The sequence below is a fragment of the Pyrgilauda ruficollis genome, unplaced genomic scaffold (genome assembly GCF_017590135.1).
Source record: "Pyrgilauda ruficollis isolate IOZ18807 unplaced genomic scaffold, ASM1759013v1 scaffold20, whole genome shotgun sequence".
Lineage (NCBI taxonomy): Eukaryota > Metazoa > Chordata > Aves > Passeriformes > Passeridae > Pyrgilauda > Pyrgilauda ruficollis.
In genome coordinates, this window is record NW_024519207.1 from 6,037,877 (window position 1) to 6,056,381 (window position 18,505).

Consider the following 18,505-nt stretch of genomic DNA (forward strand, 5'->3'; position numbering starts at 1 on the left):
ATTAGTTACACCCCTCCCTGTTATCTTGTAAGTAATTAGAAACATTTTATTTTTATTTTGTGGGGAATATAAGTTAATGTGATGGATCAGTAATTCCCAAGTTCCTTATTTTGATCCTTTTTTAAAGTTTCACTTCCTAATGCAAGACCTGAAATGATTAAACACAGGATGTGTTCTAACCTTGTTTTTACATATGAGCCAAACACCTCTGATGGAGCTGAAAGGAAGAAGCTATTAGATGTGTGAATGTGGTGGGTGAGTATGAATGCATTCATGTGGCCAATCTGAATAAGTAACATGATGGACTCACATCCATGGTCCTGGTCTTCTTTGGAGATGAGCTAGGGGATACTGAGATAAATATTGTCCTAACAGAAAAGAAAAAACCTAGAAAACTAGTTTCCCCAAGAGTAGGTGGATGTAGTGCTGAAAACCAGAGTATTTCTGTGGCCAAGCCAGTGAGGTATATATTTACTTTTAAGGATGCAGTTTGTCCCATTTATTTCACTTCTAGCATATGCTGAAAGAACACAGTCTCAGTGGGGAACCTTGCAAATTGACAGATTTCAGAGGAGAAATATCTGCTCTATAAAGAAGGTATGAGAGGAAGGAAGGAAATGACTATGAGAAACAGGAGAGAATGAAGGATGTGCCTGTTTATTTTTCTAAAATGATACATTTTTCTAACAGTAACAAATAAAATATGTTACTAACTCCACAAAGACCAATATTAAGTAAAATGGATGCTTTTAGCAATTGAGTCAAGTATAACAAGATTTAAGTAATTCTTACTATAAATCCTGTAATTTAAATTCAATTATCTCAGGGACAAATTGCTCCACAAAGTTTTTCATAGATTCTATTAACTTAATGTGGATTTGAAATTCTGGCATTGCTCTAATAGTTTTCCCACATATTACTTTCAAGGGATCCCATCAGATTGTTTGTATAGCTATTTTTGCTTTCTAATAAAGAGAGGGTGTAACATAACAGAAAACAAAATAAATTTTTGTTACTTTAGCCTTGTTTATAAGTTACATTTCTAATTTAAAGAAATAGTCTTAATCCACAAAATAGCCATAGTGAATAGGAGAACTCCAAATTAACATTGGTTAGATATAACCAATAGTTTAGATGAAAGAAAAACTAAACAAAAAGGACATTACTGTATGTTTTAGGTTAGAAAAGCTGAAATGTGCAGGGGTGAAGACTGGTGTCAATGGGTCCTGAACATGGACATCATTGTGTCATTTACCACAGACTTTGCATGTGTTTGGTTTTAGGGGAAAATATTCTATTGTCTTAGTAAATATTTGCACAGTTAAAATTTTTATATTATTAGCACTACAGTGAGGTGTAATGAGCAAGTATGTGCTACTATTAGCGACTTGCAGCTTTAAGGAGTTTATTAATAGAATTTACCAATCTCCATTACTGCCAAATAAAAGCATGTTCGGGCATGTAAACTTCTACCTCCTCCTTGATATTTTAGGACCAATCATATTCTCTAAAACCTGGCTGGTCCTAAAATCTTACTTCACAGTGTGGTGAAATGAGACTAGTGAGATTTTTGCGACAGTCGTGGAAATCTCTTGTCACTGGATGAAATAATTGTGACTGCTGGTGGGTTCTGCCAGCCCAGACCAAAGCGGGTGTGGAGTGCTGGGAAAGGCAGGTTTGTCCATCCTGCTAGGATGCTGTGCAGCATGGGAGATAGATCTGTTTGCTCATGTCACTGTGAACAGATCCATCAGGCTGTGAAATACCAGAGGAGCTAAATCTTCCCTTGTGAGGAGTGGTAGAATGAGGCAATGGGGACTAGAATATACATTTTGACCACGTGAATAGCAAAAGCGTAAATTAAGGACAAAGTTTGAAGATGCTTTATGTTTTTCTGTACTACTACAATGTCAGAACAGTGATACAATTTACCAGCAACTTTTTTTCCTGTGTGAGGTTTGTGAAGCTTAGAGGGGTTTCATGTTTGCGACCTGGTGGGTGAAATTATGCCAGGTGGGAATGTTTGTGCTTTGGATGGAAAAGTACCAATCTGAGGAATCTAGAAGAGACTGAGCAGCTCCTGGTCAGCCAGATTTATTAGGCAACAGTGTCTAAGATGAAAGCATCTGAATCCCATGGAAACAAGCAGAGAAAGAGTTAGAGACAGGCAGACTTTAAGTGACAATATTTGTAGATGTCATGAAGACCAAAGGGATGATAAACCATGAAAATGACAAATCATTAAAACAAATTATTTGGATTGGCTGGTGAGGTGAACATAAGCAAATATATTTCTAAACAGAAAAATGCAAAACTTTGTACTGAAATAAAAATTTTGTAGGAAATATATACTCTGTGGAAGAGTGACCCACATTACAGCACTTTGTAGAGAACTGCTGCCCATGGGATGGATTCACGTTGGAGAAGTCTGTGGAGAACTGTCTCCAGTGAGGGGTACCTCACACTGGAGCAGGGGAAGGACTCCTCTCCCTGAGCAGTGGCAGGAACAACATGTGATATACTGACCCTAATCCCCTCTTCCTGTCTCTTTGAGCCGTTGGGAGAGGAGATAGAGCAGGAAAGGAGGGACGGGTGGGGGTAAGGTGTTTTTAAGGTTTATTTTACTTCTTATTATCTTGCTCTGATTTTGCTAGTAATAAATTCAATTAATATGCTCAATTCAAGTCTGTTTTGCCCATGATGGTACTTGGTGAGCAATGTCTCCCTATCCTTATATGAAACCATGAACCCTTCATTATATTTTCTCTCCCTTACCAAGCTGCAGAGGAGAGTGATAGAGTGGCATTGATGAGTGTCTGCCATCCAGCCAGGGTCAACCCACAATAGCAAGTAAAATGTCCTGTAGCATATATGGTGTGTAATATTTTCTGACCAGATAATCAGCAGGGAATTTTTTGAGTTTATAATCACAGAAATATGATATATTTTCTCTAGGTTAGGGAAAAAAAGAATCTATTTTATTACAGCAAGTAAGGGCATACAAATATCCTTATCCTGTCACAAAAGCAATATATTTTATCATTAAAGGAGGTCTGGGTCACAATAAATACCAGAGTACTAAGAATTCTACAGTTGATGCACATTTTCTGCATCTTCCATCTTATTCTCACGATGATCTCCTAGATAGCAATGATTGAATCTGTCCTTTTATTAGACATGACAGCTTCCACTGATGAGGGTGTTTGTAATTCTCAGTGAAAAGCAGATGTTAAGATGAAATGCCTTCAGTTCTCTAACCACAGAGTTGTTGGTTTTGGTAGACTACTCACACAGTGGTTCTGTGATCATTAAATACCAGCTCTGCACAGTTGTACATCATTTAGCAGTACAAATTTGATAAAAATCAGGCAAGAGCATATGACTACTTTTCGATTTGTTTAGCCAGAGCACACAGCAGAGTGTTTACATCCACTTTACAATTTTATGTTTATTTTATGCTGGCTTCAGGAAGACAGCATGAAGTTAAAGTTGCCTAGACAGAGAATTACTTGCTCCACATTAAATCTACATTAATCTGCTAGGACAAAATTCTCTCTTCAATTTATTGTTAACAAATCAGTGGAATGACTCTGCACCCACATAATGCATTCTTATGATTACAGTGGCTTTGAGATTTGACACTAAGTTCCCAAAAAAAACGATTCACTGTGTTGTTAAACCACAGCTTGACAGCCAAGTTGGACTGAGAGTATAAACAGAGATACCAAAGAGCAATCTCATTGTGCCTTCTCTTCATCAACAAATGCCAAGCCCTGGGATACCTTTGAATTTGCCAGTGATTTCTGAAAAGAAAAAAAGGAAAGGAAATTCTTCAGCCATAACAGGAACACTTTCAGGAAAAGAGCTGGGGGTAAGAATGGTTTACTTTGAACTTGTTCTTTCAAAGTCAAGTTGTGTGTCTTTAGATGTAGAGCATTATTTGGAAGAGGTTGAATTCCCTCCAGTTTGACCTACATTGAGTTCTGTGGTTTGGGAGGGTGCTGTGTGAGCTGGGCACACCAATTAATTTAAAGATGGTAGTAGTCTTAGTAAATAAGTAATGTAAAAGAATTAATAACTTCTTTGTCAACTGGCTGAAAAATTTCAGAAACCATAAAGGTGAGTTGGTTGGATGTTGGGTCACAATGATTATATATTATTAAAAGCCAAAAGAAGCTGTGGTGACAAAGACCTTCTTTGAAATTAGCTTGGGAGGGAGTGTTCCATAACACTCAGGCACTACAAACATCAGTGTGGTCACTGTAGGAATGGATTTTGGTGTACTGATTTTTAAGGAAGAATGCCTTTGCCAGTCTGGGATTACAACATCAGAATTTATGATGAAGGAAACATGAGAAACAAGGACTTAAAAAGACTGGACAGATAATGAGCACAGTCTTTGTGGTATAATTCTGGAATGAGACCACTTATCTTCATGGAGGCAGATGAAGATAGCTAGATCAGGTTCTATGTCATTACTCTACATTTTGAAAATTAGTTTTAAAAACCTGTTTCAGGGCATGGAATAGCCCAGAGAGGGGTGTTTCACCCCTGATCTGCTGAATTGCACACATCTTTTATTATGTGAATCCACAAATGTTAATGTCTTCATGAAGAGTCATTAACCTCAAGGTAGATAGAACAGTAGCATGCCAACTCCTTAAAGCACAAAATTCAATGCTACTAGATAATCTTTGAAGACCCTTGAAAGCACCACCTAACAAAAGTGTGCAGGAAGTTTAATGGTCTTTTTCTTCTTTTACTTGGAGATTAAAGAGCTCCATTCTTTTGTAGTTTTGAATGCAGAGTCTCTCATACACTCATACAGTACATAGGGTAAATCTTGCCTGGTTTTTTTTGGCTTATTTTCATCCTACATTGAGAAAATACATAGCTAAAAATACTTTGGGATGCTTTCCAGGGAATACCACCCATGTGTCCCTCAAGAGACTCTTCTTTAATGTTCCTTAACCCACATGGTATTCAACATTTCCTGTGACAGACTGTGCCTCCACAAATAAGCTGCACAAGTTCCTAGTATGAGCTGTGCACTGCATACGGTGGAATAATTGCCTTAAAAGAATGTTGAGGCTACAAAACGAAGCAGTCATAGAGGTAGGCAATGCCAAAATTAAGGCAGTCTGTGCAAACTCAATATGGTCCTGTTGTGCAAAAGCCTAGTCTGAGCCAGTGTCTCATCACGTTTTTATCCCCTGATTCATTCCAGCTACAGGTACATCCAGCTATTTAGTGGATGAGAAACCACTTGGTATTTCTTGATATTCATAATTTTCATCACTCTTCTTAGTGGCTTATTACCTTATACTTGCCATCCAAAAAAAAAAAAAAAAAAAAAAGTCAGTCAGCATGAACATGGCTCGCTTGACAAAAATTGGCTCTGATCTTCTCTGTATACTTTCCCTCACTGGTGTGGCAAAACTATAATCTACACTTTAAGGAATTCCCCTGCTGTGTTTTTAAGCACCTCCCTTCAAACAAGGCCCTGGTACCCCTAACAGCGGAAAGCATTATGCAACCCGAGCTACAGATGCTACCAGCTGTTTTTCTGCCTCACATAGTGTGCCCTTCACAAGTGCCATGGGAAGGAAAACTTGATCCTTACATCAGCAATATTTGTTCTAGAGCTGCAGGCCTTAAACTACCAGGTGGAGTTATTTTCTTGGGTGAAGCACAAAATCCTGCTTCTCAATGCACCAAAGCTCCTCAGTGAATATCCTTCCTTCCATCACCCTTCTTGGCTTCAGACTGCCAAATCCTACAGCATGGGTCCCAGGGAGAAGCAGACTTTCATTTAAATACCAGGTCTGTGTTTTTGCTATGAGCCAGCAACTATCAGTACCAGGCTGTAGAAAAACATCCCAACACCCAAACCCTTTGAACAGGGCATAAAAGACATTCTGTTTGAGAAATCAATGGAAAAACAGATGCCTAAATGGGTGCAAAGCGGTGCTGCTGCTATTAACGATGCAATGATTAATGATTCCAAGTACTTGGGATACAGTTAACCCTTTTCATAGACTCATCTAGGCATATAAATAGAACTTGTATGATTTGACTTTTTCCTAAGCTACACAAATAGCCTATTTTGCATTGGGTTACAACATATTCAGGGACAAACAAGGCACTGACATGCAGAACTTTGCAGAACCTCTCTTAGCATTAAAATAAGCAAAACATCCCTCCCCTTCTCCCCTCTCCCAAACCTGCTAGGCTAATGGCAAAAAATAAAGTAGCACCATGGCTTCAAGAAGCCTCAGACACTCTGCTCTGGTTGTTGCAATCTTTCTGTTTGGCCTTTGAAGGAGTGAAGCAGCCCTTTCACACATCTTCTGTGGGAGTGTGAAGAAGACGAGCCCTACCAGCCTATTTTAAGTGCTGTGTCTTTGGGAGAGAGGAGACTTTCTGGAGTTGGGAAGGAGAGCTGCAGGCTTTGCCCTGAGCTGGTGTTTTCTACCTAATGATATTGAATGAGTCTTCTTACAGCAGAAGCTGAAAAATGGTTTCCCTCCCCACCACTATTTTCATAAGCTGGTTGTTTACTATGAGATCAAACATGTTGCTTATTTGTGTCATACTATCTCAGCTACAACTCCTTTGAAGTGAAGCGGTTTACAAAGGTTATCTGCAATAGTCTGTAGCCTCCACTTTCTTCAGGAGGCTGAGTAATCTGCAGTTACAGGGATAAGACGCCTGATAATTCTCCCTCCAAAAAGACAGGGTAAAAGCATGCAGAGCCTGCCTAGTGCTGATAGCAATTTTACACGTTGAATCGTTGAAGCTGAGGAAGCTGCAGCTGCCAAAAAAATGGGAACATTTTTAAATTAAGACACCACACAGACCCAGGAAAATTCTCACTTAGCAAATGAAATGAGGACAAACAGCAAAAGAGAGGTACTTCATCACTGATTTTAGCAGCTAACTTTCCCTCAAGGGTGCATCAGCCTTCTTTTTTATTTTCCAATCAACGCTTCTGCTGGGTGTAGAAGAGGGAGAGGTGCAAGACCTCAATCATCCATTCAAATCTGGTTCTCACTATAGGTGCATGGGAAGATCAGTCCCATCACTCCAACCCTTGTTTTGCCATAAAAAGGCAAGATTTCAGCAGCCTTCCCCTTCTGTACTCAGGCAGAGTGGCATCTCCTTTCACACTTCCTCCTGTTCCATGTAGCTGGTGCTTTTGGATTCTCCAGAGCACAGTGAATGACTGAGCTGCTGAGAGTTATCACAGGGGACTGGTACTACAATGTAAAAGTGGCCGAGGCATGCAGTTATTCAGCTGTATTTATCCGGATGGGAAGGGAAGTGGAAGTCATGAGGAGAGGTATGTTGGCGGAACTGAGCAGCAGGAAGGACACAACATTTCAAAGGAGGGAAGATGCAAATGAGAATCTACCGAAGGCTAGCTAAAGGGAAGGGAAGGGAAGACAGGACTGAATAGAGGAGGTGTGTACATATCCAGCAGAGAGAGTGCTGTGTTGCTGTGCTCTGTGCTTCTGCATAGCTTTCCCATCAACAAAGAATTGAAAAGAGTATATAGGTTTCTTTTTCACACACAGCTTTCTAATTCACTCAACCATACCATTCCTTTCTACCTCAAGTAAGCAAGAGAGTACAAGAACACCAAAATAAATGAGAAAATAAGAAAGACACACTCTTTCACACTCTTAGGATCATCTGACTAAAGGTATAATTTCTGCAGCTCCATAGAAGGCAATGAAGCTGAAATTACTTCTTCATGCATGCGTTACAGTATTGCATAGTGATTTTTCGGCATCCATAAAATGCAGTGTAAATAGTTTATGCTCAGTCCTAAGGGTGAGGTGCTTTGTTTGTTTACTTCTATTAGATCATGGTTATTCGGAAAACTCAAGGAAATATTTGACTGAAAATTTTAGTACAAATGAGGGAATTATTTTGAAAAAAAATGGAAAAGATTTGCAGAGTGATAAAATGAAAGTTTAAAAGTACCTCCATTTGAAGAAAACTGGAAAAATAGTTTAGAAATACACAGTAGCATTGTGCAATTCCAGGAAGTACAGGAAGAACAAAAAAAGGTATTATACCCATTTTTATTTGTTCAAGACAGGAGAAAATCAGAGAGACATGAAAGGCAGAAGAGACATCATGCCAGACAACTTTCTGATAGATAATGGGCAATCCAAACTTGCTATCTTGTGTTCTTTCTTAGCTTATGTCTGACATCCATCTGCTAGGTTTTGTTGTACGTCACACCTACGTGGACTCAGTTCTTAGATTTTCTTCCTGAAGGAATAAAAAAAGTTCACTGGGGTGGAGGACAAGTGGAAGTCGGTAATCTTTAATATGGAACAGATTTCATATTCAGGTTGTTTCATACAAAGTAATCAAAACAAAAAAAATTGCAAAAAACCGGATTAGCAGGATAGAAACATAAACATTGAACACAATAATAACAGATTTAAATTAAACACAAGTGCGTAAGGACGCTAAACCTTTCAGTCACAATCTGTTGCATTAGTGTAGATACACAGACTGATAAATTCTGTGGTGTCTTGTTCTTAAGGAATAAATGTCACTTTGTGTCCTCTGACTGCATCTGAAGTCAATAAATCCATCTGCTGCCTTTCACAGATGTAGAATGCATTTTCATCCCCTTCCAGCCATGTTTATGGCCAGTTTGCTATAAATAAATGACCTGCACGACAAATTCATATCCTTGAATTTCAGCCTTTAATTTAAGTATGCATATTGCAGTCTCTCCCAGGTACAGGAAGAAAGGGAAGCACAAACAGCAGTAATCCTAAGGTGCTTCCCTCACCATTATAGGTTGTCAAATGTGATTTTAAAATATTTGGCAAATTATAAATAAAGACAACAGGTAATTTCAACAAGAGCAGTCTATTTTAATTTCTTTTTCTTGATACCTTCTCTCAGAGCTCTGGGTAGCACCTCTGTAGACTGAGGGAAATATGGAGAATAACATACACCTCCTGCCATTAAATTAATGCAACACCTTTATTTCATCATAATATGTTAACTTGTTAAAACTCATCATCTTCATGCTACATAATAAAACACTTAATGCAATACAGTACTGTGTTGTTACCCAACTCACCTAGAAGACAAATTCCATATAAGCTATTTTGTACCCTTTGTTGCTTTGCCTTGCCAAATTTTCCCTTTAAAGATAATGCCTGTGAGATGTTAATTGACATATTGTTTGGAAAAAATTCTGAAAAAACCTCTTCCACTGAATCAGTCTTAACATACTAAACTATTTTTTTAACCTGTTTGCATTTTTCTTTTGATACAAATCATATTTTCTCCCTTTTTTTTTTCTCAGAGAAGCTTGAATTTCATTCCAGTTTTGAAGAAATTCAAGCCAACCCGTTGTCAGTGAAGAGCGTCCCATCTCATTAAAGACCAAAACTAAGCAGAATTAGTAGTCTTTAACATTGCTCCCACATGTAGTAGGGTTGCTTTTCATTACTTGATGTGGGCATGATTTCTTTTTTAGAATAATGTTATTGCTAAGACACCCACACAACTCCCCTCTTGACTTGCTGAATTTCTAACTTATGTTTTCTATCAGGTTGTTTAGCATAGAAGCAGACTATGGAGAGAATATTTTTAAGAGAAAAAGTGGTATTCTCCATCAGAAGTACAAGGACAGTCTGGGTAGACTTGTGCTGCATGACTGAAGTTTCGTCTCTTTGTTTGCATTTTTGGTGAGAACTGAAATATCCTCCACAAGAAATTGTGGATCTCAAGGGAGAAGAGAAGGGAAGAGACTGCAAGCTACTATTCGCCAGGATGTTACAAAAATAACTTTCATGTGTCAAGTGGTACGGTGTAGGTGGTGCAATTTGGCATTATCTTGCATCAGCACTCGTCTATCACCACACTTTTAAAAACTATCCCTGTCCTTGGCATGGTGTTCACACACAAAGTGATTTCACTTTTTACTTCCCTGCAAAACAAATCCAGATTTCAAAACAATAGAAGCAGCAGGAGGATAGGACTAAGTAATCTTTACGAAATTTGTATAATTATATATGCATATAAAATAGGATTTCCAAGTTTTTATTTCATAGGCACTGATAGAGAGAGAAATTTCTATTTTAATAGCCTAAAGAATGAGTTTACAAATCGTTGCAACAAGGATTTAAAGAAAACCCATGCAGTAATACTGAATTGAATTTAGAGGTTTAAATTAGATTGTTCAAAGAATTGGCTATTTTACAACCTACTCCAGAAAGTAGTAGGCAAAAAGCTCTCATGGAACTTTGTCCTCCCATGACTGGTGTAGCAATATGGGCTCTGGTTACCCAAGCAACTGATCAGCAACTTCACCTTGGCTGTAAACGAAATGTTGGAAAGAGATTAAAAAAAGGAAACAGGAAGCAGGGAGATAAATTGAATAGAAAAAAAAAAATAATGCCTAGGATCATGAGCAGGCAACTGGTTTTAGTTTTTTGTCAGTACAAGAAAAAGGACAGGATTCTTACAACATGACCATATAAAGTGGCATTTAAAGAGGTGTCAAGAGAATTTCAAAGCCCTTACCTATTGAGTCTTACTGAAAATGGCAGGTTCAAGTTATACAGAGGATAAAGGGAATATTTTACACAAAACAAAATGTGCAGACATTATCCTCTTCTGGCAGTAGGGAAGCTTTTAACCTGAAAAAGTCTAGATTGGTTATCTGGGGCACAGCATACTACTGTGAAAATACATAGTATTTATGTTAAAACTAGTGGATAGCACTGGAGTAAAACCTAGGGGTTTTCAACCTTATAATAATGACTCTCTGATTTCAAAGAGACTGGATATACACAATATATTTACTTCAATGTTGTCAAAGTTACAAAGATTAGGAATACAATTATATTCTTGTTTTACATTCTGTTTTGTTTCCAGGGCACAAAGTCTGGATTGATTTTTTTAAACCCTTTTACAGCAGTAAAGTCCACAGGAAACTGTTTTTTACCTTCCTTTCACCACTAGGGCTGAGAGGTTTGATCCTAGGAAGAACAAGGTCTGTCTGAATCCAGCTCTCCGGCACTCTAAGGAGACTAGAATGGGAAAAAAGACAATAACTGAGCAGGTGTGTTGCTTGTGCTTGACGGTCATGCAGGACAGGAGGCTGGTAAGGGGCTTGGAACACAAGCCCTATGAGGAATGACCAAGGGAGCTGGGGTTGTTCAGCCTGGAAAAAAGGAGACTCAGTGGTGACCTTATCACTCTCTACAACTCCCTGAAAGGTGGCTGTAGTCTCTTGTAGTTGGTCTCCTTCTCCAAGCAGCGACTGACAGAACCAGAGGACACAGTCTCAAGCTGCATCAAGGGAAATATAGGCTGGGTATTAGGAAAAAGTTTTTCACTGAAAGAGTCATAAAGTTCTGGAATGGCTTGCCCAGGGAGGTGGTGGAGTGACCATCCTTGGATGTGTTTAAAAATGGACTGGATCAGGCACTTGATGCCATGGTTTAGCTGAGGTGTTGGGGCATGGGTTGGACTTGATGATCTTTAAGGTCTCTCCTAACCTAGTGATTCTGTGAATTCTCTAAGTTCTGTGAACTGCAAATAGTGTGGGATGAAGTCTTTAAACTAAAAGCTCACAGAGGAAATGTGGACACGTGCATATTCTATAAGGCATCAGATCTGGTACCTCTTGGCATGGTAACTGAGAATTTAGAACAATAAAAAATTAAGATAATAATCAGTGGTTTAAAACTCCACTGATTGAAAGGTGCCTTATCTTTAAAGGGTTGCTTCAGGTCCTAAAGGGATTTGCTGTTATTCTCAACTATCATTGCTAATTCCAAAGCAAGAAAGCATACTGTGTTTTAACTGTTTCCAGATCACATAAATTTTGCAGGAATAGCAAATACTGCAGAATGCAGGTGAGTGAGTCCTCTCAGCTATTTGATAAGCTAACTATGAAAGTTTTAGGGCAGTCATGTGCTAAACAATACCTTGAAGAAAGACGCAAAGCATCTGAGGTCATGGAAGCTAGAGACTGAACATATGCTCTCAGCATGATCCTCTTAGTAAGGGTGGACACAATCTTTGCTGTATAATAGGAAACTGTATCATCTCTGACATTGGTGCAACAGTGCAGCCAACATTGACGCTGGCCAGAACACTGAATGTCCACCAGACTCGCGAAAAAAGAATCAAAAGGTTACAAAACAATCTGAATTATTTGTTCCACCATTGAAGTTAGCCTTAATTTCTGATCATTGGAATTCCTGGCACATTTCTGTGTAGGAAGACAGACTCCTCTCCAACTAAATCACTATTCCATGTACTGAGAATTAGAAATTGTGATCAAGATACATCAAACTTTTTGTTACACAACACTTCAAGAAGACTGATCGCACTTTGTTGTTATTATTTTACAGTAATGACTTTTTTTACTCCCTTGACCAATATAGGCTCCTGCTACATGCTTTTTTTTTTTTTTTTTCTTGTGGGAGGTAGAAGGGCCAAGGAGCTCTTTTCTGATATTTGTGTTTTGGTTACAGTTAATGCAAAAGAATCTCATTGTGTCCCCAGTGAGGAGGAAAGCTGTGACATTATTTGTTCCTGAAAATAGTGCTTATGTGTTTCTTTCCACTTTCATTAATCCACTTATTTTTGTGTGTGTACTTGTAGACATGTAGCCTCAGACTAAGGATTATCCTGTGAAGGTTTTTGCACAAATTTGACCTGATGCACTGCAAATTCAGAGACAAGATGTTCCTGCTGAGTATCACCAACCAATTGGCAGTTCTTCGATGCAAGACTTCCTGCTGTCTTCTCTGTAGAACCTAGAATGCTGTTGCAGATACTGGTATTAACATTAAAAAACGTACAATACATCAAAGTTAGCCTTGTTCCTTCTGTTAAGATTAGTTCAGAAGTTTTCTTGGGGTTTGGGGGGTTTTATTTTCAAACTAAGCACTGAGGGCAAAACTCTCCTCCCTTGAGGAACCCAAAGCATGGACCTGACTTCTGCAAATTGTCTGCTCTGAAACTGAGGAAACCTCAGTGCACGGACACAAAGTATTGTCAGCTGAGAGCTCATTTGCAGGATCGTCTCTCCTTTTTAACTCTGCTTAATTCTATCACTGAAATAATGACAACAGGGTCTATTTTGAGGTTTAAATGTAATTTATTATGTAATTGTTGCTCGGTAAATGAGTTTACGTGGGATACAATAATACAGAATTTCAACTGTACTTTAAAGGCTGCCTTGCAAATCACTGTCATGTTTCTACTTGTTTAGGATCAGTGCTGTCAAATATTAACAATATACAGGAAATATGTCCTCCTTTTTCAGGAAATGCTTGTATCATTGAGTCAGTAAAACTGTTTCAGCTTAAGAGAATCAGATTTAAATACCACTTAGAGACATGCCTAACATTTATAAAAAATAAATATTAGTGGTATATTAAGTGTTTGGTTAAATTCAGAAGCTAACAGATTAACTACCTCTGTGTTAATCTTTTTCTTTCCATATACAACATGATATAACAGTTTGATTAAACATTTGCTATTAAACATTTCTGAAAATATTTTCAGCACATGTATGTTCTGTACAATACAGCAGTTTTGGGTCTTGTGCAATACTGCACGTAATATATATCTGTATGTTCTTTGTATATTATGGGTCTGTATTCCTTGACAGCAGGGGGGACGAAAAACAAAGTTTCTGAGGATAAACAGCATTATTTAATTTTCACCAGCAGATATCATGTTATTTGGTTTTGAATCCTAAACCACTTTATTTAAAATTTAAATTTATTTAAACTGAAAATATACGTAGTATCACCAAACTGATGAAACTTCTGATAGTAACCCTATACCTCAAATTGTCCCCTATTCATGCCTTGTAACTAGAGACAGGCTATAAGGTGCAGGCTGGATTCTTTATTACAATTCAGTTTTGCTGGAAGGAAGAGGCTAATGGGAATGTCACACTTTTAGTTCCCATCATTAGGTACACATGCTGTTCACTCTAGCTGCTTCTTCACTTGTCCTTCTTGATGATTCTGGTTCCATTTTTCACTGACAGTATTCAGTCCATTTATGCATAGGAAATTATATGAAAAAGAAATAAAGAATAACAACGTTGGATCTACGGCAGCCAGGGAGCTTTATTTATACTCCAGCCACACTTTGATGATTGGTGCAATCACATTTATTGCTCCAGCAGGTATTTTCCAGATCTAAACCAGAACATTTAGTGTCCTTTATAGAACCCCAGCAGTAATTTTCCAGACATTATTTCCATGTTGCATTTTTCTGTCATTTTGCTTCTCTCTCTTCCAGATTATTTCACATATTCTGAGATAACCCAAGAAAACAACAGATGGCAACTTCATCCAAGTGGGTGTTATCCACTGGGACTGCAAAACAGGAGCTTGTTTTCCAGTAACTTCCTGCCTTTCAGGTTAAAAGTTGCAGAACCTACTGCGGTGCTCTAATGTGAGTCTCAAATGTGGGTTAGGGTTAGATTGTCTTAGGCAGAGTTAAGCCTGCTGTTTTCAGTAAGATGAGATGGAGCCCTGCCCTCAATCAAAATTTTGAATCCAACCTCACTGACGAGATGTGGGATTTCTAATGTGCAATGCATGAGTAGCAGTGATAATGCAGTCCAGCAGAAGAAACAGAGGTAGTATAAAGAAAAATAGAATGTTGAGAAGTTGTGTGGTTATGTGGGAAACAAAACACAGTTAGCAGATTAAAAGGCTTGGAAGAGAAGCAGCAAGAGGAGGAAGGGAAGAGAGAAGGAATAAAGAAGGAAAGGAAGGAGGATCAGACAAAGGAGAAAAGTGGTAGAGAGAAGGAAGGAAGGAGAGAAGGACGGATATAATATATAGGATGGCATATTTAGCCATGCAGTGGTGTCACTGAACTCCTCCTGAGCAAAGTTATTTTTCTTCAAAACTTTAGGGCTTCCAGTTGTGCCAAAAAACCCCAATGAAAATAAATACTCTAAAAGTTACAAACAATGAGACACATTTTTATTGGATTTCTTTGGATAGAAGTGGGGCAGTGTGGTAATCACATATCCTCTGAACAGAGAGACATAGCTCTCCCAGGATTTTCCTGGGAAGCTGTGAGGAGCTGTGAGAAAGCTCAGAGAAAGAATTAAAACAATTATTATCTCAATCTCTGCACCTGGCAGGCAATCTCTGTTTGTCAAAGATGTTTACAAGAAGGAGTTGTCCCTTCTTGACCAATAAGTGAGAGAAGATTCCTAAAAGCCAATCAAGTCATTGTTTCTATAAGAACTGTGAATTTCTAATAATAAAGTGTCTTTTCATACCTTCTGATGATAGAGTCTCTGTATCACCTTTGTCTGTCCCCAATACTCCTTCAGTGATAATTAGTGACCCTTTCAGTGATAGGGCAGTATCTGTATTTTGTCCAGACAAACAAGTAAGGAAAGTTTTCTTTCTGCTCCTCAACAAAAAATATCCTTTTCATCAACAAAGGGAGAGGAGTGCAAATATAGTGATTAGCTATGAACTGGGGAAGTAAGCATAAAAGCATGAGAAAATTTAGCTCAGGTCACAGATGAATTGTCAGCTTTTTTTTCTTTTGCTGGGCCTTCTCAGCCCACAGCTTAACCAGTACAGTAGGAGACAGCTAATATATGTAATAACTGCTACCAAAGAAAGTGGTATGTATTATTCAAAATAGTGTCAGAACACAGGAGAAAAACACTGAGAATATAAAAGCAAAAGTAGGGGATAATCTTTAATTCTAGGATAAGCGGGAACTAGAATACAGGGCATGTCTATTGTCATAACTGAAGTGGTTTCAAATGCATACAAAAAAGAGCAAATCAAATCAGACAAAGATGTAAGTAGTTAGTTGGGTTTGCCTCACCTGCCTTTGGGTGTCCAAAGTAACCCATTTGACTTGAGCTAGTGAGGCAAAGTTCCCACTGGAAGGAAACAGATGTTTCAAAGAAATTCATCTGAACCATGCCTGCCTTAGGTTAAGAGGAAGTGTCCTTTAAGGCTGTCTGATTTTTTTTCTGAGTATAATGTGGACCTTCTGCTGGCTGCTCAAACTTTGGTGATGTTTCTATTTGCTCCAGTTAGAGCAACACTAGGCAGCCCAGGATATGCACTGTCATCACAGAAAGCACCAATATCTTGTTGAGATGAGGAAGACTTTTGTACTGGGTCCGGGAGGACTGTAGTAAGTGAACCCCAGCCAACACCTGAACACCCACACAGCCACTCATTTATCCCCCTCTCACATGAAACAGGGAATAAACAAGTATCTCTGTAGGTATTGGCACTTGGCCAAGGTCAATCCACCACATAAAGTGGGACTGACCAACTTTGTGTGTTGGTCAGTCTTGTACTAAAATCCTTTATTTCACCTACTTGTCAGGAGGACTTTGTATGTTGATCAACCTGTTGAATTAAAAGATTGCTGAACAATTGTTTACAAACCCTGGGAGCTATAAAAGCAATCTGAAATACTGCTGTAATTAAAGATATTTTGCACTACTCATTTCTTCCATCGAAAACCAGAAAGAATATAAATGATGGCTCTTTCCCACGGACTTGTTAATAACGAAAAATCTTTACAGAACCAAGCAATAGGGTTGGTAAAATACAGATGTCATATTTTTAGTGGTAACCTTTTGCCTGAACTAACACTTGGCAAGAAATTAAATTAAATTCCACATTTCCTGATACTGACAAAGAAGTAAGAGAAGTAAAAATGCTGATTTACTTACACACACATGCAAAAAAAAAGTTCACTATGTTTAGTTGTCTAAACACTTTCGGTTTGTTCCACCTAATTTCTTTGATGATTTCAACAATAGTTTTTTCCGTTTGTCTCCCTCTAGTGGATCACCCCTTTTGTGTGTCAGCAGATACTTTATTTTCAATTTTTAATTTTTCCATCACTGGTATTGTGTGGCTATAATGTTATTATAATAATTGAATAATCTATACACAGCAATTATTTAATTTCTGATGACTGCATAATTTAAACTTATATTTCTTCCAATTGCCCCAGGTATCAGCTGTCTGGGCTACAATTCATGCAAAGTATTCTCAATCCTCTTCTCATCTTAAAAAATACAATTATACTGTATTGGTTTTGGTCATTCTTCTGTCTTCTAGATGATTTCAGGGACTGGATAAGTAGAGGCCTATGTAAAGCAGCCTTTTAAGTGGTCTAAATTAAGACCTGGTAAAACAAAATAAAGCTAGGCACAGTTAAATCATGTCACAGATATGGAATGCCTTGTCTAAGCCTCTAGCAAGTATCATCTTTCAACAACATAGATATATTCTATTGCTTGATGAGTATAAGACAATGTGGCCTAGTCTTATTTTTCAAAGGATCCATACATAATTTGGGGAAGAATTTATTTAATTATAACCAACATAGAATCTGTCTTGGGCTTATTTGTATCATCTGAATCATGATCTTAGTGTTTCTGTGGTGGATCAGAGCCCTTCTGTGTTTAACATCTATAAACTACAGCAGAAAGGCTTATTTCCTGTCTCAAAGATCTTACACTACAAAAGAAAGGGCAGCCAAAAAAGTGGACTTGGCAAAGAGAAGTGGGAATGGAAGAAAAAATTAAGATCTGATAGTTGAACTATTGCTGAATATTATTAGTGTTATCATAGGCTGCCAAACGTCTTTGTAACTGCTGCATTTTATAGGCAAAGAAGAGGTTTCAGGTTTACAAACTCAGATCTGAAGAAGGAAAATCTCATGACCACTGGTATTGCTATGTCTGAAGGGGCACAACTCTTCCAGAGAAGTTTCTTCCTGTGAATACATTCAAATTATATGAAGGTTTGTCCTCAACTCAGATAACACTGCTGTTCAAGTAGGACATAAAACAGATTCTGTTGTAATTAAGCAATTAGCTGCACAATTAAATCTGAAGTTAGATAAGTGGTGTGAGCTGCTCTTCATAACTACTTGTGAAGTTACACCCAGGTTTATTTGTTCCCTGTTCACTGGACTCCCATCTCCCCTTCTTCAAATTCCTTCTAATACTTATGGGAATAATAATTAAGAACAATAGCAAAAAATCTCACTGTCAACTTCCTGCATACTGAGATACTAAGCCACCACATTTTCACTTGGGCCCGTTCCCTCACATGGCAGTGAGCTGATTCATCTTGCACCAGCTTAGAGAGTGGAGAGAGGAGCTCATACCTATTCCTACTCCCCTTTTTATGTCTACTTGGGAAGGGATTTCAGGGGCTGATCTGGAATGAAAAATTGCATAAGAGGACATTAGTACCTTCCCTTCTTACCCACTGTACTCCCTGCTTCCATAGCACACAACATAGTGGTAATTAGATTGTCAGCTACTGTTTGTGCAATAGAAAACACAGCCAAAGCACTCTCAAGTTTTTACAAAAAAATCCTCTCTCCTGTGAACTGGTGTAATTGCTCTCCTTGGACTGATTCTGCTAACGCCTACCCACTTGAATAACTGTACTCATTCTTTGAA